Source organism: Notolepis coatsorum (genome assembly GCF_963971535.1).
Source record: "Notolepis coatsorum genome assembly, chromosome: 11".
Taxonomy (NCBI): Eukaryota; Metazoa; Chordata; class Actinopteri; order Aulopiformes; family Paralepididae; genus Notolepis; species Notolepis coatsorum.
Window position 1 is genome coordinate 9,855,723 of NC_140175.1, and position 19,231 is coordinate 9,874,953.

Here is a 19,231-nt window from a genome sequence, read left to right on the forward strand (position 1 = left end):
ATGTTGTTTTTTAGTAATGTTTTTACACAAAAAGGTGACCAGCATTCATAGATATGACAGAGAGGCACTACTGGACATACAAGATTTGACGATCACTCCAAAACTGGAGTTTTTACACAAAGATCCGTTGTTCATACGAACTGCAGCAGACCCGTTCAACGCAGTGCTGCCGAGGTCAAAGAGACGCAGAAAGCGGGCCTCCTGGTGAGACTGAGAAAGCGAGCCAATACCCCCCCGCCTCCCATCATTCTGCTTGCCAATTTACACTCTCTGGATAATAAACTGTGCAAGCTAAGAGCAAGGATATCATTCCAACAAGAAACGAGGGACTGCAACATCATATGTTTGACAGAGACATGGCTGGGCAAGGAGACTCCACGCCAGAACAATCAGCAACAAAGAAGGTAAACACCCAGAGGCTGCTTTCATCTTGGTTGGAGATAAAAAAATAAAAAAAAAGATTTCAAACAGTTTACCTATCAGCCAGTTCTACAGGATCTGTAGAATCTGTAGTATAGATGACTTTTTTCAGGAACAGACAGATACTTTAAAGACGATGTTTAAAACCAGAGGGTACACACAGGACATTGTAGAAAAAGCAGCTTTGAAAGTAGGCCATAAAACCCAAGAAGAATGCTTACAATCTACAACAAACAAAACTACCTCTGCACAACCTATACAGTGTGTAGATTTCGTAACGCGGGAACAGGGCGCAGAGGGCGGGGCCCCCCCCTCCCTGCTATGTTGCTAGGCACCCCGTCCCCGTCATGTGTACGCTGTAGTACAACAGTGTATCATTATAATTATCTCCAGCGCAAAGACGTGGACCTGTTACAGGCGACAGCATTGCTTGGTAACGCAACCGACACACTTGCCCAACTCCGAGGAGAGTTTGATGGCTTAAAAGCGCACGTGCAAGAGCTAGCATCATCATGGGGTGTACACAGTCTCTTCAAAGACAGACACGCAAGGCGCACAAAGAGGCACTTTTCAGAGCTTTGCGAGGACCAGCGGCTCCAAGACCCAGGGGAGCATTTTAGAGTGGCAGTATTTTACGCAAATATCGATATTGTCATTGCCCAACTCAAAAATAGATTTGTTGGAATGAGCGAAATTGCACAGCGATTTTCTTTTCTGCTTCCCCGCAAACTTTTGCTCGCAACAGACGGATCTGTCTGAGTCCGCAAGTGCTTTATCAGGCCAGTATAAAGATGACCTGTCAGCCGAGTTTCCTTTCCAGATCCTGTCCCTCCGTAATGCTCTTAGGCCTACTATAAAGAAAATTGAGCGTGGAACAATCAAAGACCTTGCACAAACCCTGCTCATTGAAAATCAGTCCATTTTGCCAAGTATCCCCGATGTTGCCACAGCACTGAAATTGTTTTTAACTATACCCGTGACTGTTGCCAGTGCTGAGAGATCTTTCTCAAAACTTAAATTAATAAAGACCTATTTGAGGAGCACAATGTCGCAAGAGAGACTGTCTGGGTTAGCAGTCCTTAGTATTGAGAGCCGACGCGCGGGCAGTATAGATTTAAAGACTGTCATTACAGGACTTTGCGTAGAAGAATGCCAGGAGACACGCTCGTATAAAATAATAGGCCTACAAAGCAGCTCCTGATTGCATCCTCTATGTAGCCTATAGGATGTGTTTTGTTTGTTTTTTGTAGGCTACTTTTTTTTTTTTTTTTTATTTTATTTTTTTATTATTTTTTAAACAAACATATAAACAAACATGACAACACACGATAAGATATACAAGCATTAATTGTCAGGGCACATCCAATGAGATCACCTTTTAGTTAGTTGTCTTATATAAGATATACCCATAATACCTGTTATCTAAAAAAAAACCTACACACATATGCTCAGCTCGAACCCCCCCCTCCCGGACCCCACCTTGAGAAGTACCTCCACTATCCCTCGCACCTAACCAGACACTACCATTATAAGCTAGCTTTTATTCTCTCCACCACTTCTAACCACATTGACATTTTGGATTCATTGACTACTTTTCTTTTATACAGAATGTTATATGTGAACTGTTCCGTTGTGTGAACTCCAATGATGATAGCGTTCTACAATATATACCTTCATGTTACAAAAAACACACAGCCACTTGTTTGTATTTGTCAATGATGTTTAAATCAGATGTATATTATTATACAGTTCCTACTGACCTTACTGTTTAAATCAGATGCAAATACAGAAAGTTCCTACTGACCCTATACTGTTTAAATCAGATGCAAATACAGAAAGTTCCTACTGACCCTATACTGTTTAAATCAGATGCATCTTTATACAGAAAGTTCCTACTGACCCTATACTGTTTAAATCAGGTGCATCTTTATACAGAAAGTTCCTACTGACCCTATACTGTTTAAATCAGATGCAAATACATAAAGTTCCTACTGACCCTATACTGTTTAAATCAGATGCAAATACAGAAAGTTCCTACTGACCCTATATACTGTTTAAATCAGATGCATCTTTATACAGAAAGTTCCTATTGACATAGCAAAGCAATGAAAGCAACAAAAACAAAACAATATGGTGCAAAATATAGGATTAAAAACATAATAAAGCAATGAAAGTAATAAAAACTGGTAGGACACAGTAAAACAAAGAGGATAGAAGGGCCAGGGTCTAGTGGTGGTTAAGTAGGGGGGAAGGCCAAGGAGAACAGGTAGGTTTTCAAGAGTGATTTAAAAGCCTGTACGGTCTGGGCAGTCCGTACGCTGAGGGGGAGGCTGTTCCACAATCTAGGCGCTGCGGTGGAGAAAGCTCTGTCTCCCCTAGTCTTGAGCCTGGTTCTGGGTACCACCAATAGCATCTGGTCAGCTGATCTGAGGGATCGGTGGGGGGTGTGGCGGTGCAGGAGTTCGGACAGATAGGAGGGAGCCGTGCCATTTAATGATTTAAAAACATTTAGTGCTAATTTAAAATCGATCCTGAAGCTAACAGGCAGCCAGTGGAGCGAGGCCAAAACTGGGCTGATGTGTTCGTGTTTTCTTGTTTTGGTGAGGAGGCGCGCGGCTGCCTTCTGCACCAGTTGTAGGCGACGGAGGAGGGACTTGTCGATGCCCGTGTACAGAGCATTGCAGTAGTCGAGGCGGGTGGTGACAAAGGCATGTATCACCGTCTCTAGGTTACTTTGGGAGAGGTATGCCTTTGTCTTCGCCAGGAGTCTAAGGTGGTAAAAGCTCCTACTGACCCTATACTGTTTAAATCAGATGCATCTTTATACAGAAAGTTCCTACTGACCTATACTGTTTACAAAAGATGCCTGAAAAAATAAACATTTAAAAAAGTTGCCGCGATGTCTATCCCATGTACTCTATTATTGATTTAGGGGAGGGGGCGGGGCCCCATGGTCCGACCTGCGGGGGAGCCCCGAAATATTGCGCAACGCCACTGACCTCTAGGCAACCTTTTTAAGCAAACTATAAAAAACATTGGCATCTCAGTTCTGATCCAACATTGGATAAATCTTTTCAGATCCTCCCTAGACTAGTATACAGGAGAGCACATAACATCAGAGACATTGTGGTCAAATCAGACCTGCCTCTTAACCTGTTCCACCAGACGAGACCGGTACCGACCCCCAAAATGACATCTGGTCATAAATCAATATTTTGCATATAATATTTTGCATATAAGTTGCGATTTTTTTATCAAACGTTTTCAAGTATTAACATCACTAACATGTCACAAAAGCATGTAGAATGCATATGATCATCAATACGTTAGTTTAGCAATAGGTTAAAAGTGCCATTAGATCGTTTTAAGTTTTCGATTTACTGAAGTCTGATGGCGACCATTTTGGAAATTTTGAACCATGGGAATTGTAGTCTTTTTGCGGCCATTTTGTGGAGGGCATCTATAGCTGTCAATCAGCGTTGGAATTTTTCCGAACTACACTTCCTGGCAGATTCTATGGGGGTTCAAAGTTCAGCGTTCTGAATGAATTATATCAATAACTGTTATTATTCGGGATAATAAGCCACAAAAGGAACGTTTGACAAATATTGAAAGTACAGTAAATTACAGTAGATATCATTATCTGTTCTTATGCACGCCTGGTGATACTAAATCCAAATTGAACTCGGGCATTTGAAAGATAATATGTGTATATAAATGTGCGAATTGGCTATAATAAGGTCATTTATAAGCCTCCTATTCTATAATATTTCAAATTGCATTGGTCCGGATGGGAGAATTCAGTACTGTATCTACAGATCCTTCTGTTTAATCATCTTCCCTTTATTAATTTCCTTAGATTTTTTGTACACATGATCTCAAGAAGGTACTGAACAAGATCAGTGGCAGTTTTTTATGTTTGGTCATTATTAGCATGGTGTTATTCACTGTCAAAGATGCAAAGAAAAATCATAATTCATATTCTCCTTTGTTTCATCACAATTTAAGCATGCCTAGTAATAGACACAATATTTCTGACACTGAATACATTCCCCGAGGTCCATAGATGTACCTAGATACCAAGAATATGCAAATGGCCCTTGTAGAGGTGGAGCAATATTCCATTTACCTAGGTAGATATTTTAGGCGGATTTTCACCACGGGTGGAACAGGTTAAAAAACCACCAGATGGAAACAGACGTTGTGGTTTGTGTGCTCAGTGTCACTTTACAACTGGGAAAGAGATCAAAATAAGAGGCAAAATAACATGTAAAACTACCAATGTAATCTATATGCTCAAGTGCCCATGTGGTAAAGCATATGTCGGTAAGACAACACGCGCTTTAAAAACACGTATTGCTGAACACAGGAGTACGATACGGAATGGGGATGAAAAAAGCCCAGTAGCTTTACATTTAAAAAAGGCACACCACAATGTCTCATCATTAAGATACCTTGGAATAGAGAGAGTGCATCTTCCAAGACGAGGGGGAGATATAGATAATCTCCTACTGAGGAGAGAAGTATGGTGGATCCATTACCTCAAAACTATGGCACCAACAGGACTCAATGAGGACTTTGACATTAGGCCTTATTTGTAAATAAACCAATAGAGGGAGACAGTCAATAGATAGAGTCTTCATTCTGGGTTACTCTGTTTTTCCTTTTTGTTTTCAGTGGCTAGGACCTGGACCGGGTCCAAAAGAAAGTACTTTACACACTGCTGTCTATAGATGCAATAAATCATGTCTAATACTGTGTTTAATATATATATATATTTCTCTAAAAAATCTTTTTCTAGAAAATGTCAAATGTAAAAGATAAATTGTTACTAAATCATGTCTAAAATGTATAAGAAAATCATGCAAGTCTTGGTACCGCCCCTGATCACCAGGTGGGGCTGATGGCTAATTTATTCATTTAATTTCCTGTATAAAAAAGATGCAATTTTCTGTTGTGTTCATACTTGAAAAAGACCGGAAGGGTTGAAACGTTGTATCTGCTATTTTTTGTCGCAATTAAAACACCTTGGAGCATCAAAAGTGAGTTGCAAGCCCCGCTTTGTTTCATGTACTACTGTTTTTACAGTTTGGCTCAGCACCAAGGAATGGAGGATGTGTGTTATTTATTTTTTCTGGAGATTTCAACCAAGCATCTCTGTGTGAAGTATTACCTAAATACTTTCAGCACATCGATGTGAAAACACAGGGAAATAACATCCTGGATCATCGTTACAGCTCATTCAGGAAGTCATACAAGCCCCTCCTCCGTCAGACCATTCTTCCATCCTGCTTCTACCGGCCTATAGGCAGAAACTGAAGCAAGCACCGCCCACCGTAAACTCATTCGGGGCCATTGGAATTCCCCATCCTGTTTAAGCACGGCCAGGTTTTCATTACATAGTTTCACTGTGCATCACGTTGTTTGTAGAGCTAAATCTATATTTTATATTATAGCTATGGATACAATACCATGGTCATTTGACAGTAACTATCTTCTGTTCAAGATGCAAAAAATAAATAAATTTGTCATCCATACGTTCCTGTTTTATACCGTGGTGAAAATGAGTATAATTTCGGAATGATCCGGGCTAATTCCTGGGAGGCTGGTTATAGCCCGCAACGTGTATTATACTAAAGCCATTAGAGTTTCGTCCCTACACACGCTACTATTTAAAAATCAAATGCATATGATAGGTATTATGTTTAATCATGAATGCATGAAAGGGGGAGGGGGGGGGGGCGTTTCTGATTAATTGATTGCCAATAACGGCATTCGTTATTACCATAACACACGCCGATCAGGGGGATGGGTATGAAAACTATGCACGATCAAGCTGAAATTTACGTCAAATTGTCCTGTGGTCGGTGGTATTCCAAAAAGAATATTCCAATTATTTGATCGCCATCTGGTAGATCGTATGTCCATTTGGTCCACGACATAACCCACCACAGCATATGGATCGGGGGTCCCGAAAACGATTCAATGGGATCGGGTGAAGCCCTAGGTTCCCCATTACTAGAAAAGAGCGCCCGGAGACATTTGAGTGTAGCACCCGGTCTGGAACAGGGGTTACTGCACTCTCGATACTGCCTACTAGCTGGCCGGTACTGCACCTTCGGAGTCCCAGTATGCCTTTTACAGGCAACATACAGGTCCCTAACATTGAATAGGATATTAAAATCGAGATAAAAAAGGGAAAACGATCTAAAAACGTATATATACGTTACCCGTTGGCGCCCAATAACTTATATACACTTGGATGGCCCCGAAAGTGTTAAGGAAGTACAGATCTGGTCTGACCAATCGGACGAGGCACTACGAGACTGTTTTGATCATGCAGAGTGGGAAATGTTCCGTGACTCATCGGACAATAACATTGAGGAAAACACGGAGGAATCACTGGTTTCCTACAGAAATGCATTGAGGACGTTGTGCAGAGGAAAGAAATCGGCCACAGAGGCAGAGTTTAAGCGCATCAACACCAGGAAAGCAGCCGGGCCAGATCACATCCCAGGCCGGGTGATGAGAGCATGCGCGGCGGAGCTGGCTGGGGTGTTCACGGACATGTTTAGGGCTGACCTTCGAAGCTTTTTTTGGCAATCGAAGCTTCGGGCCGAGCTTCGATTTTAATTCGAAGCTTCGAGAAAGGAAAAAAGAAAAAAATATTAATTATAATTTATTTATTTATTATTATTATTTTTATTTATTTTTTTATCTTATGTTGTGGGACTTGTACAGCAATTTGGTAAACGTTGTTGTTTTTAAATGTGCTCTATAAATAAAGTGGATTGGATTAATTAATTAAGTAGCCCCTTTCGTGACTGTGACGCAGCCAACAAGGTTTCATTCGGCTGTGCTGCCTCTCACAGCCAACGACATGACATTACATAATTATGTTGCAACCTTCGTCCATCAAGCAAACAATTATATTATATTTAATTTATCATTTATAATTATATCAGACAATGCACCTACAAAAGCAGATGATTACAATTAAATTAGCCAACTTGGTAACACATTAAATCTCACACATTAAATCTCACATAGACAAACTTGTGTCAAAGCTGAAGCTTAAACTCTGCTTCTTTTTCAGAAACAGGTCCTGTTTTTCACTTAAAGTGAGAAGTCACCTGATCTCGACCACCTTCTTACCACTACTCGATTATGGTGACTTACTCTACATGTATGCACCTGATCAGTACCTTAGAAAGCTTGATACTGTGTACCATTCTGCCTTACGCTTTGTCACGGGATGTGGAAATCGAGTGCACCATTGCACCCTATATACCATTGCAAGTTATCCATCTCTACAAATACGGCGATTTTCTCGATGGCTCTCTCTGGTGCACAAAGCTCTGCTTAAACTGGTTCCCTCGTACCTAAGTGTGCTTCTGTGCACAAAGCAATATAAGTATGCCCTTCGTTCTCAAGCTGCTCTAACACTGGAAGTTCCCCATATGAGAACTGAATTGGGAAAAAGGGCTTTTAAATATGCTGCTCCTTCATCTTGGAACAAGATACAGGAGGACCTAAAATTACCAGGACTGGTCACCCTCGGAGAATTCAAAGCCATTTTAAAATCCTACGAACTCAGTTCCCTTGGACAGTGCAACTGTGTTTGATCATTTGCCTGTTTGATAACTTGCCTGAAATTGGAGCTTGATGTAAATGTTTTATCTGTATTTTATTGTGATGTTATTTTTTATGTTGAAACTTTCTGCTGCCTTGCTTGGCCAGATCGCTCTTGAAAAAGAGATTTTAATCTCAATGATGCTTATCTGGTTAAATAAAGGATTTGATTGATTGATTGATTGATTAGTCATAGACTCATAGCAGCATAAGCATAGCCTTATTAATGTTGTGTGTGGCGTCGCCGTCATGTACAACGATACTTACATTTTTTAGGTGATTTGACAAAGTTGTTGTAGAGTTGTGATATGCCATTTTCTTCTGGCATATCTGGCACTCGGCTTTTTGGGCATTGTCTTTGCATATTTTAAAGTGTAACCACACGTCTGATGACTTCTTCGTCGACATGTCTGCTGCACATGTCCTTGTTGTTTTCAACACTGATAATCTCCACGTGCTTGTTGTAGAGAGGTGGAGTCGAGGCGCCGCTTACTTTTGTTTCATTGGAATGGAGGCGCAAGATTTTGGAGGAAAACATTTTTTTTTTTTTTTTTTTTTTTTTATGTTCGAAGCTTGTGCCATCAAACGAAGCTTCGAAGTATTTAAGACAGCCCTAGACATATTCAACCTGTCCCTGTCCTTGAGTGTAGACCCCTCCTGCTTCAAATCAGCCCACATTGTGCCAGTACCAAATTAGAGCAAGGTAACAAGCCTCAACGACTGGCGCCCAGTTGCTCTCACCGCCATACTGAGCAAATGCTTTGAGAAGCACATCAAGACACTGCTCAACAGCAACCTACCGCTCTGAATATAACTTAAGAGGGAGAGGGAATCTTAAACAACCAATGGTACCCGAATACATCAAAATGAGTAAACATGTGGCACAATTTAAAAAGCAGCTAAATAGCATAAAGAGAAATACAGAAATGAGTATTGAGGATAAACAAAGTTATGTTATATTGTGTATGTAGTGCTGTACTATATTCACTGCTGTCAAGTGAATCAAGTTTTTTCTTTTAATCTTGTATATTCTATATTGTAATATACTAAATTATGTTATATCTAGTCAAATTAATGGAAGAACAAATATAAATGTAAGGGGGGTAGGGATCAATAAGCTTAGCTTCCCTCTACTCCTTTTTTGGACATGTCTGCTAACTCTTTTTTTTATGTTTTTATTTTAATGTTTTTTAATTTGTTGTTATGATTGTTTGGTTTGACGGAACAAGATACCGTGAGTTGTTTGGAGAAATATGGAGAATAACATGTTCAAAAATAAACTTTTCATTCATTCCTCTGGACCTGGTGGTGTTGTTGTCCAGCAGGAAGACACTCTGTCCTCTGGACCTGGTGGTGTTGTTGTCCAGCAGGGAGCACTCTGTCCTCTGGGCCTGGTGGTGTTGTTGTCCAGCATGGAGCACTCTGTCCTCTGGACCTGGTGGTGTTGTTGTCCAGCAGGGAGCACTCTGTCCTCTGGACCTGGTGGTGTTGTTGTCCAGCAGGGAGCACTCTGTCCTCTGGACCTGGTGGTGTTGTTGTCCAGCAGGGAGACACTCTGTCCTCTGGACCTGGTGGTGTTGTTGTCCAGCAGGGAGCACTCTGTCCTCTGGACCTGGGCCCCGTTTCATGTACCTGGATAACTGAGTTAGCCGGATAACTTTAGCTGGATAACTGGGTTAGCCGGACTTTCCGGTTTCATGTACGTGGGTTTTCCAGATCACCATGCCAACAGATCCAAAAGTTTGAGCCTGCTCGAAAGCAGAGTTCAAGTTCAAGTTAGCCTGAACTATCGCCACGCCCCCGCAAAGAAGTGACAGCCCGTTTCCTGAAACTATTCCCACAGTCTACGATCTGCATTATACCATTCTGAATTACGTTTTTGTGCTCCATTCTTCCAGAGGGGGCTTTTGAAATGTAAAATAGACCCAAAATGCTGATATTAAATTCAATTTGTCCTAAATAATGCACGTTATATATACCGTGGCGACGGTGGCGCTCGCTCGTGCGATGTACACATGATGTGGTTATTTTAATTGTAACTGGGATTAAGATGTCTGATGAGATGCGCTGTTTGACGGATTTGAGAAATTGAATGAGCCGTTGACGTCACATTAATGAATGAGGATAAAGAGATAAACTTCATTCAAAACAAAGGATATTCTAAACACGGGTCTCTCGTTCATTAATGTATAAACAATGAATTTATCCCATCTGGCCCAGTGGCCCAGCGGTAGTGCTCAAGCCTGCCAATCCAGCGACCGGGGTTCAAATCCCGGTGTTTCCATTATGATTTTTTTGAATATAATATTAATGATTATACGCCAAAGTAGCCTGGTTTTAAGTTAAAATATTATAAATCTACATGCATTGAGGATGTCATTCTTTATATAGCTCTCAACGTGCACCAAATTGAATTATTCCTATATTGCAAAAAGAAGGAAAAGACTAGGGTCTTGAACCCGGGTCGTCCGTGTGAAAGTCAAAAGAAGAACCCGTTACACCACAGAGAAGATAAGTAAAAGATTGACTATACATCAATCAATGGGTAAGAGAGCCGTATCGTAATTCTGTATAACAGTTAACTAATAATTTTCGCTAGCAAGATCTCATTTGATTATTCAATCCAGCAGGCAAGTTTAAAGAAATATAATCTGATTGATTGAGGTAATGAGGGACTTAGAATTAGCCTATAGATAACGCATTTAACTTGTCGGCGAGGCGATTGAGCCGTATTGCAATCTGTCAATAAAGTCTTAAATCAATTAATCAATCAATGCCGTTGAGAATCAGGATCTCTGCCATCGATACGTGCTGGCTTTTCACCTAAAACGGCCGCGCGCATTTAGCCTGACTCGCAAGTCTGGCTTGAGTTAACGAGACTGAATCCACCTTTGTGAAACAGGAAAATCCCGGCTTCGAACATCGGGTTAACTGAAGCTGGATAATGGACATCTTGATCGACTTAGTTGAACCACGTACATGAAACAGGGCCCTGGTGGTGTTGTTGTCCAGCAGGGAGCACTCTGTCCTCTGGACCTGGTGGTGTTGTTGTCCAGCAGGGAGACACTCTGTCCTCTGGACCTGGTGGTGTTGTTGTCCAGCAGGGAGCACTCTGTCCTCTGGACCTGGTGGTGTTGTTGTCCAGCAGGGATCACTCTGTCCTCTGGACCTGGTGGTGTTGTTGTCCAGCAGGGAGACACTCTGTCCTCTGGACCTGGTGGTGTTGTTGTCCAGCAGGGAGCACTCTGTCCTCTGGACCTGGTGGTGTTGTTGTCCAGCAGGGAGCACTCTGTCCTCTAGACCTGGTGGTGTTGTTGTCCAGCAGGGAGCACTCTGTCCTCTGGACCTGGTGGTGTTGTTGTCCAGCAGGGAGCACTCTGTCCTCTGGACCTGGTGGTGTTGTTGTCCAGCAGGGAGCACTCAATAACAATAACGCCGTTATGGTGATAGGGACACCGTACAGCTGAGAGTGCCATTCTTCAGATGAGACGTTAAACCGGGGTAAACCGACTGAATTTGGTCATTTAAAAACCCAGGGCAGGGAACAAAATTAACTTTTTGGCTTACCAGCCAAGGTGGCAGGTAGATTAAAAAAACGACCAGCCAGGCAGATTTTTTACCAGCCAGAAATTAGAAATAGCTTTTTAGTATATCGCCATGTGTAATTATTACTATTATACAGGGCTCTACGCTAGAGCTGCCGCGATAACCGCATTACCGCGGTATCGCTGTTGCATCACGCTCACCGCAGAGTTAGGCTGAATACCGCGTCACCGCTGTTTTTTATCATAATAATAAAGTTGGCTTGCGGCTCTGCAGATATACCCTACTCGGTTCCAAGCGACCCTATTGGGTAGAAGTGGTACGTGAAACATTGCAGACCACTGACTGGTCAGAAGAGAGACGCGTCACACTTTGTAGCCTCAGTCTGAACAAAAACAGAACGCCGGCGCCGCCATCTTTACTGCCTCGCTAAGGATGCATTTCGTTCAGGATTTGTTTGCGACAGAACCAAGCAATAAACAAAAAAGAATGGATTCACTGTGTATTCTGCCTTATTTATTGATGAAACAAAACCGACATCAACCCAATTTACCACCGAGCGGAGAGTTTAGTGTCACAACAAGATCGCTGATGTGTTAAGTTTGTTGTTGTTAATACTACCGTCAGCCGATATACACGAGAGGTAACGTTAAACCCGGGTTTGCTTGGTAGAATACACAATGAGAGGTAACGTTAGCTTTGGCAGAATAGACGCAACGAGAGTCTGGTTAATGTTGTTATTGATTGATTGATTGAAACTGTGTTAAACTCTGGCTTGCTGCAAGCCCTCGGACATCTATGCCCACGAGCGGCCCCGCCTGCATTCCCACACGGAGACAAACTGAGTAGTACCTGGCTGCAGTGGAAAAGTAACGAAGTACCAGGTGCCTAAAGCGGGTCGAGTCGAGTAGGTACTATGCAGTGGAAAAGCGCCATTAGACTAGAGGCAGGCTATAAGAGTAGACTACAAAAAAAATAAAAAATGCATTCAAATTTTCTTTTTTTTTTGTGCGCACTGTGCGGTAATATTTCGCAAATTCGTGCGGTAAGGAAAATATCAATACCGCGGCAGCTCTACTCTACGCTAACCCTTTTCCCAGGGAGCACATGTGCTCCTAAATAAAAAAAAATATTAGGAGCACACAAAGAAATTTAGGAGCACAGTGAACATGTTTCAAGTAACAGAGTTTATAAACAAACTATTTATTACATGCATATTATACTGTGCGTGTGCATACTAAGGGACAAACATCTGTGCAAATAGCACATACCACCAAAATCACACATTGGCCCAGGCCTACTAGACGCAAAGGATATCGGTTGTCAAGCTGCTTTGGAAAAATCTTTATACAATTATTTAATGCATTATAATTTAAACGCTATTGAACGTTTTTTGCCACCGATACCGATCACCGATCGTCGTAAGCCATATTGGCCGATACCGATCCAATACCGATCGTTTTTTATTACAAACATTTTTTTAAATTATTTTATATACATTTTTTTTAATATTTTTTTTATAAAATATATATATTATATAATTAGACTTGTACTTGTATTATCTGCGGGACATCGCCACCACGCAACAAGTCAAAATACTTGCTATCTGCAAACAGCTCCACTGTCTGTGTGTACTCGAGTAGCCTCCAGCTACGGCCAGGATTCTCCGGAGCTGCAGCTGGACCCTATACTAGAGTAGCCTCCAGCTACGGCCAGGATTCTCCGGAGCTGCAGCTGGACCCTATTGATCACATTCAACAACATGCCCTCAGCTCGAATACGCATCGAATCAGTGTTATAAGACATTGATATCAGGAGCTATCTGTAGCTACTGCTAGCCGGATATATAACGTTAAGACAACGCCTCAGTGAACTATTTAGTTCAATGGGACATTTCGTTTTGAACAGTGAACTAACGTGAGCTAACGTGAGCTAACGGAGGTATCAACATGCACTACTAGACTTGCTGGAGCATTTGTTGATATCAGGAGCTATCAGTAGCTAGCCGGCTACATACCGTTAGACAATGCCTACTAAAAGTGAATAATTGACTGGGTAATTTTGTTTAAACAGTAACGATAGCTAGGTAGCTAACGTTAGCTGACGGTCGAATGCACTATAGACTCGAGCAGAGGAGTCCTGTGTTTACAAACTTTACACGGGTGCGGGCGGGGCAAGGGAAGAGAAGGAGGAGGAGCGGCAGTTTGCAGGTCCTGTGTATCTGAGACAGACAGCAAGTGAGATCTCCCCTTGATCGGTTTCCGCGATCTGCAAATATGACTCATTATCGGAATTCACCGATCGCATATTTATACTGATTATCGGCCGATAACGATCGGTGGCCGATCGATCGGGGCATCCCTAGTAATTTTGTTTAAACAGTAACGATAGCTAGGTAGCTAACGTTAGCTGACGGTCGAATGCACTATAGACTCGAGCAGAGGAGTCCTCTGTGTTTACAAACTTTACACGGGTGCGGGCGGGGCAAGGGAATAGGAGGAGCGGCAGTTTGCAGGTCCTGTGTGTCTGAGACAGACAGCGAGTGAGATCTCCGCTTGATCGGTTTCCGTGATCGGCGAATATGACTTATTATCGGAATTCACCGATCGCATATTTATACTGATTATCGACCGATAACGATCGGTGGCCGATCGATCGGGGCATCCCTAATCAATATCTTCCTTTTGAATGAAATAGGTTCAGGAGATGTAGAGAGAGGGAGAGGGAGAGAGAGACACACACACACACACACAGAGAGAGAAAGAGATTCTCAGCACCGCCTTCCCTCACTATGCCTTTGAGCGTTCCCACTTCCCAGTGATTAGCGTTAGCAGTAGTTAGCGTTAGCAGGTTAGCTTAGTTGGAGTTCTCAGTTAGCAGATAACATTACAGTAGTTAATGTTTTTAGCGCGGCGTGGGTATACAGGACTGGTGAGGATGCAAAGCATGTTAGACAATTGGAACCGCTGCTCGCAGAGTTTTCGTTGCACATAGAAGCAGACTCGAGATGAGTTGTTACAGAGCTGGTCCACGCTGCTCCGTGACTATTATGAAATGACAATTGCGCGTTGACACGCCCACTACGCAAGACGATTACTCGCACACTGCTCCTAAATGATTTTTCCAGTTCGCACAAATCAATTTTTTTGTGGCAAATGCGAGTGAAATGCTCGCACTGTATAGCCTTGATAGAATACTCTAATATGCTCATATGCCTCCCAATTTCTTTACACGCCAGAGTGGCTTAGTAGCCTCTGTAATTTACCAGCCAAGGAGGAAATCTACACGCCATTGGCGTTTGGCGGGTGGTTATTTTGTTCCCTGACCCAGGGTGTCTGGTTCCCAGACGTTCCTGGACAAATTCCCAATCAGGTCTCTGACATCAAGGCCACCTCATCATCCCTTCCCCTGAATTGGTTGGTATCAATCCCTGTTTCCTGAACCTTTCAGCCACTGTGTAGTGTGATGTGTGCCTGGTGCTAGTCTCACAGCCATTGAGCCTGTAGCCCAAGGTTGGGTGCTACCCAGTGGTGAAGGATGGCATTTACATCCTACACTGTAAAGTGCTTTGAGTGTGTGAGGGAAATATTATCATGTCATTATAGATCTGTGTTGAAATACATATTCTATCTCTGATAGCCTTGACTAGTTTAATATGACCAACTAGTAAACTGGTCTGACTAGAGCAGAGACACTAGGCGACAGTCTGACTGTCTCTTTAACAACGAACCAAGGTTAGGAGCATTTGGCCTCTGGTGTGAAAGACATAACAATAACACCGCCTAGCCAAGGTTTGTTTATTCATTTCTCCTACTAGGGCATATTTTGTTGACCTTTCTGTCATATCTGGATGTCTAGTGTACGTCATTTCAATGATGTATTTAATGTGTTCTGACCGGAGCTCTTGGTCACTTTCTGGTCAGAAGCATTGTGTGTAGGGATAGGTACCAAATTAGGTACTTTTAAGGTACCTACCGAATCACGTCGGTACTACCGATTCACGTGAGATCCGTCGGTGCCAGATTTCAGTATTTTTTATTTGTTTTTTACTTTTTTTCCCTTCACGTCAACTTTCACACGCACAATATACGCTTACCTAGGATTTGACTTGATTCAACAACAAAGCAGTCGGGGCAATGGCAAGCCGAAAACGGTCGAAAGTGTGGTTATTTGAAGTTTAGTTTTTTTCCCCACAACTGAGGTAGGTAGATTACATTTTTAGAGACTAAAGTACCAAAAAAAGGTACCGTTGGGTACCGGTATCGATTCACAGGTACCGGTACCGTATCGGTTCAAATGTGAACGGTACCCATCCCTAATTGTGTGTACACACGATTGTCTCTGATCTATAAACTGATCACTTATAAACTATGTTATATATAAACTGATCACTTATAAACTATGTTCTATATTTTTACAACAACCTGACTGGATTTCAATTTCTACAGTTCACTGTCATGGCTCATTTTAAATATTCCACTACAAGTGCTTAGAAAGCACTATATAAATGCAATGATCATTCATTCATAATATCAGGTCATGACTGTAAATCTGTAAATCATAATCCAACACCAAACAGGGGTACATTGTACATCCCACTATCAAAGTATCTACTTTAATCTGCTGTGCAAACTAAACTGAGTGTGTTTGGTTAGAGTGTCTCTCTCTCCACGCCTCTCACCCACTAAGAGACAATAGGCTACAGTAGACACCAAGTCAAGCCCAACCCAGCCAAGAACAAGACTAGGCAAGCCTAGTTAACCTCTTAAGCCCTAGCCATATCTTCAGAAAATTTGCCTAAAAGTACATGCCCAAGTAAATGGAAGATTGCGCCACTTCTACAAGGCCATTTGCATGTTATTGGTATCTAGGGACATCTATGGAACTCAGGGAATGTATTCCCCATGTCCGCCATATTGTGTCTGTTACTAGGCTTGAGTAAATTGTAATGAAGCAAAAGGAGAATATCAATTATTATTATTTTTTCTTTTTTATCTTTGATAAATGCTAACATTGACCAGATGTGAAGCTCATTCAGCACATTCTTGAGATCAAGTGTACAAACAAATCTAAGCAAATGAATAAAGGGCAGATGATTTACAGGTTTTTTTGTAGATACAGTACTTAATTTGATTCATAACTTCTTATGAATATAGAATATCATGCCCCGCCATTTGTCATCAGATTGAGATGCGTTTTTTTTCTAGATGTTCACAGAAGGTAAAAACATTTCTATTTTATGGCAATAACGTTCAGGTTTGTGCCCGTGAGACATAATCACGAAAATAAGAGTCTATATCCGCCGGTTTCTGATACAATGCACCGAGATGTTTGTAAACTCATATTTAGCTAATAACACTTACAATTATTGGTAAACAAACGTAGTGCTGAAAAATATACACTTTGACTGCTGTTTTGATAGGGTTAGGGTCTTTACTCTTGGCTACATTTGAGAAAAAAACCACAACATTATTAATATGGACTGTATTGATCCATTTATGATGTGAAATTAATCTCGGCCCGGTACAGGGCCCGTCGGAAGCAAGACCCAGCCAAGAATGAGACTAGGCAATCCTAGTTAAGCAAGACCCAGCCAAGAATGAGACTAGGCAATCCTAGTTAAGCAAGACCCAGCCAAGAATGAGACTAGGCAATCCTAGTTAAGCAAGACCCAGCCAAGAATGAGACTAGGCAAGCCTAGTTAAGCAAGACCCAGCCAAGAAAGAATGAAACTAGTGAAGGAAACCAATGGTTTTCATTTTAATCATAACATGGAGGTAAAATACATATCTATCTAGATATTGGTTTAAACATGTTATAGTAGGGCTGGGCGATATGGCCAAAAACGCTGTAACGGCCAAAATGGACTTAATGTGCAATGGATTTATGTGACCAGGGGGTGGCGCTTCTTTTATATAAGCGTCAGGTACACCTGTAGGAGGAGGAGTTTTGACCCGGAAAAGGCAACGGTTTTTGACCGCACGTACGACGCAGGTCTCAGGTCGAAATGTTTGTATCCAATTAGGTATCATATTCATTATCATTTAATCAGTTTAAGGAACAAAAAACAAGGATATTCTGTTTGCACGGTGAAGCAAATAAATATCATTTTCCAAGAAAGCTGCCTGCATTGTGTCATTGGGACAAGGACTGTTTGGTATGAGACCAGGAATATAACGGCGCGTCAGCCAGTCTAACTGGGGATCAAGATTTCTCAGTAGCTCCGTATAAGACGGGAGCTCCTTTAATATTAGTCAAAAACCGCGCACCAGTTGGACTCTTGCTTGGAGACTGGGGAAGATTCGATGCGTTAGGGGACGTCGGAGAATCTCAACCGGAGGAAGGCGAGGAGCTGCTGCTGTTGTTGTGTGGAGGAAGAGGATTCTACTGTTGCTGCTGCATCGCGGATGCGCCTGCAGCCGTTCGTGGAGGAGGAAGACACCGGTGCTGACCCGAAGTGGCTGAGGATCAGTACTGGACCGCGAGTACTGATCCGTGAGGCGACATCATGGTACCCAACGCAAGGAGGTATGTGAATAGCGCTATATAAATACATGGCCATGTAAAATTGTGTGCACACATAACTTGGGGTTGAGCGTAAATCCATGGTTGCTGAAGAGGAATAACACTTGACTACGCGGACCTTTTTTGTAGTGACTATGTTGCGCGACTCGTCACCAGCCGTCTCGTTTTAATTCAGACAATCTAATAACATGGCGACGCGCAAAACGGCATCAAACGTTTCCATGGAGACCACAGCGCGCTCCGCTGTTAGCGGTGACGTCACTGGGAAACGTGTCGTTAAAATGACTGCCAAGGCTGTTGCAGAACATTGTGGCAAATTGGATGCCAGCAGAAAACGTAAATTTAACATGGCAGCCAAGATAAAAGATTCAATTCTTGGTTTCATGTTAAATAATGAGAAGGAAAAAGTAGAGAATGCTCTTACAGATTTGAATCAGGTGTGTTATGAGGCGAAATGCATACATGACAATCTTCTGTTGGGTTATACGTTACATGATGAAAAAGAAGAACAAGACACCTGGTTTAAAGCAAAAATGTTGTCAATCAATGAGTGTATTTCAAATGCAAAACTGTGGGTTTCAAATATTGAAGGTATAACGAATGTATATGATGGTAAAACAACTGAAGGTGATTTGCATTTAATGGATGATGGTATTGCTCCAAATGACAGTGTGTCAAACATTGTGAGCAAATATTCAAAAACAAGTAGCAGGTCATCTGCCAGGATCTTAGCTGAAGCCGATAGAGCTGCACTTCTCGCTCGTGCTGATTCTCTAAAAGAAAAACATGCTTTGGAGGAGCAGGAGCATCAGTTGAAGGAGCAGGAGCATCAGTTGAAGGAGCAGGAACTAAAGTTGAAAAGAAAAAAGGAACAACTAGAGGTGGACACTGAATTGGCTGCAAGCACTGCAAGGTTGGCCGTGTTGCACTCCTCTGAAAGTAAGCGTTCATCTCGTGCACCTTCAAATGCAATGAATTCCTATTTTGAAAGGGAACACAAGCTAAATCCTGTTGCAAGGGAATACCAACCTGGGACATTAACACAACGAAGTAAATTGACACAATTGTCAATACCACCAAACAAGCCTGTGGATGTGAGACCAAAGGAACG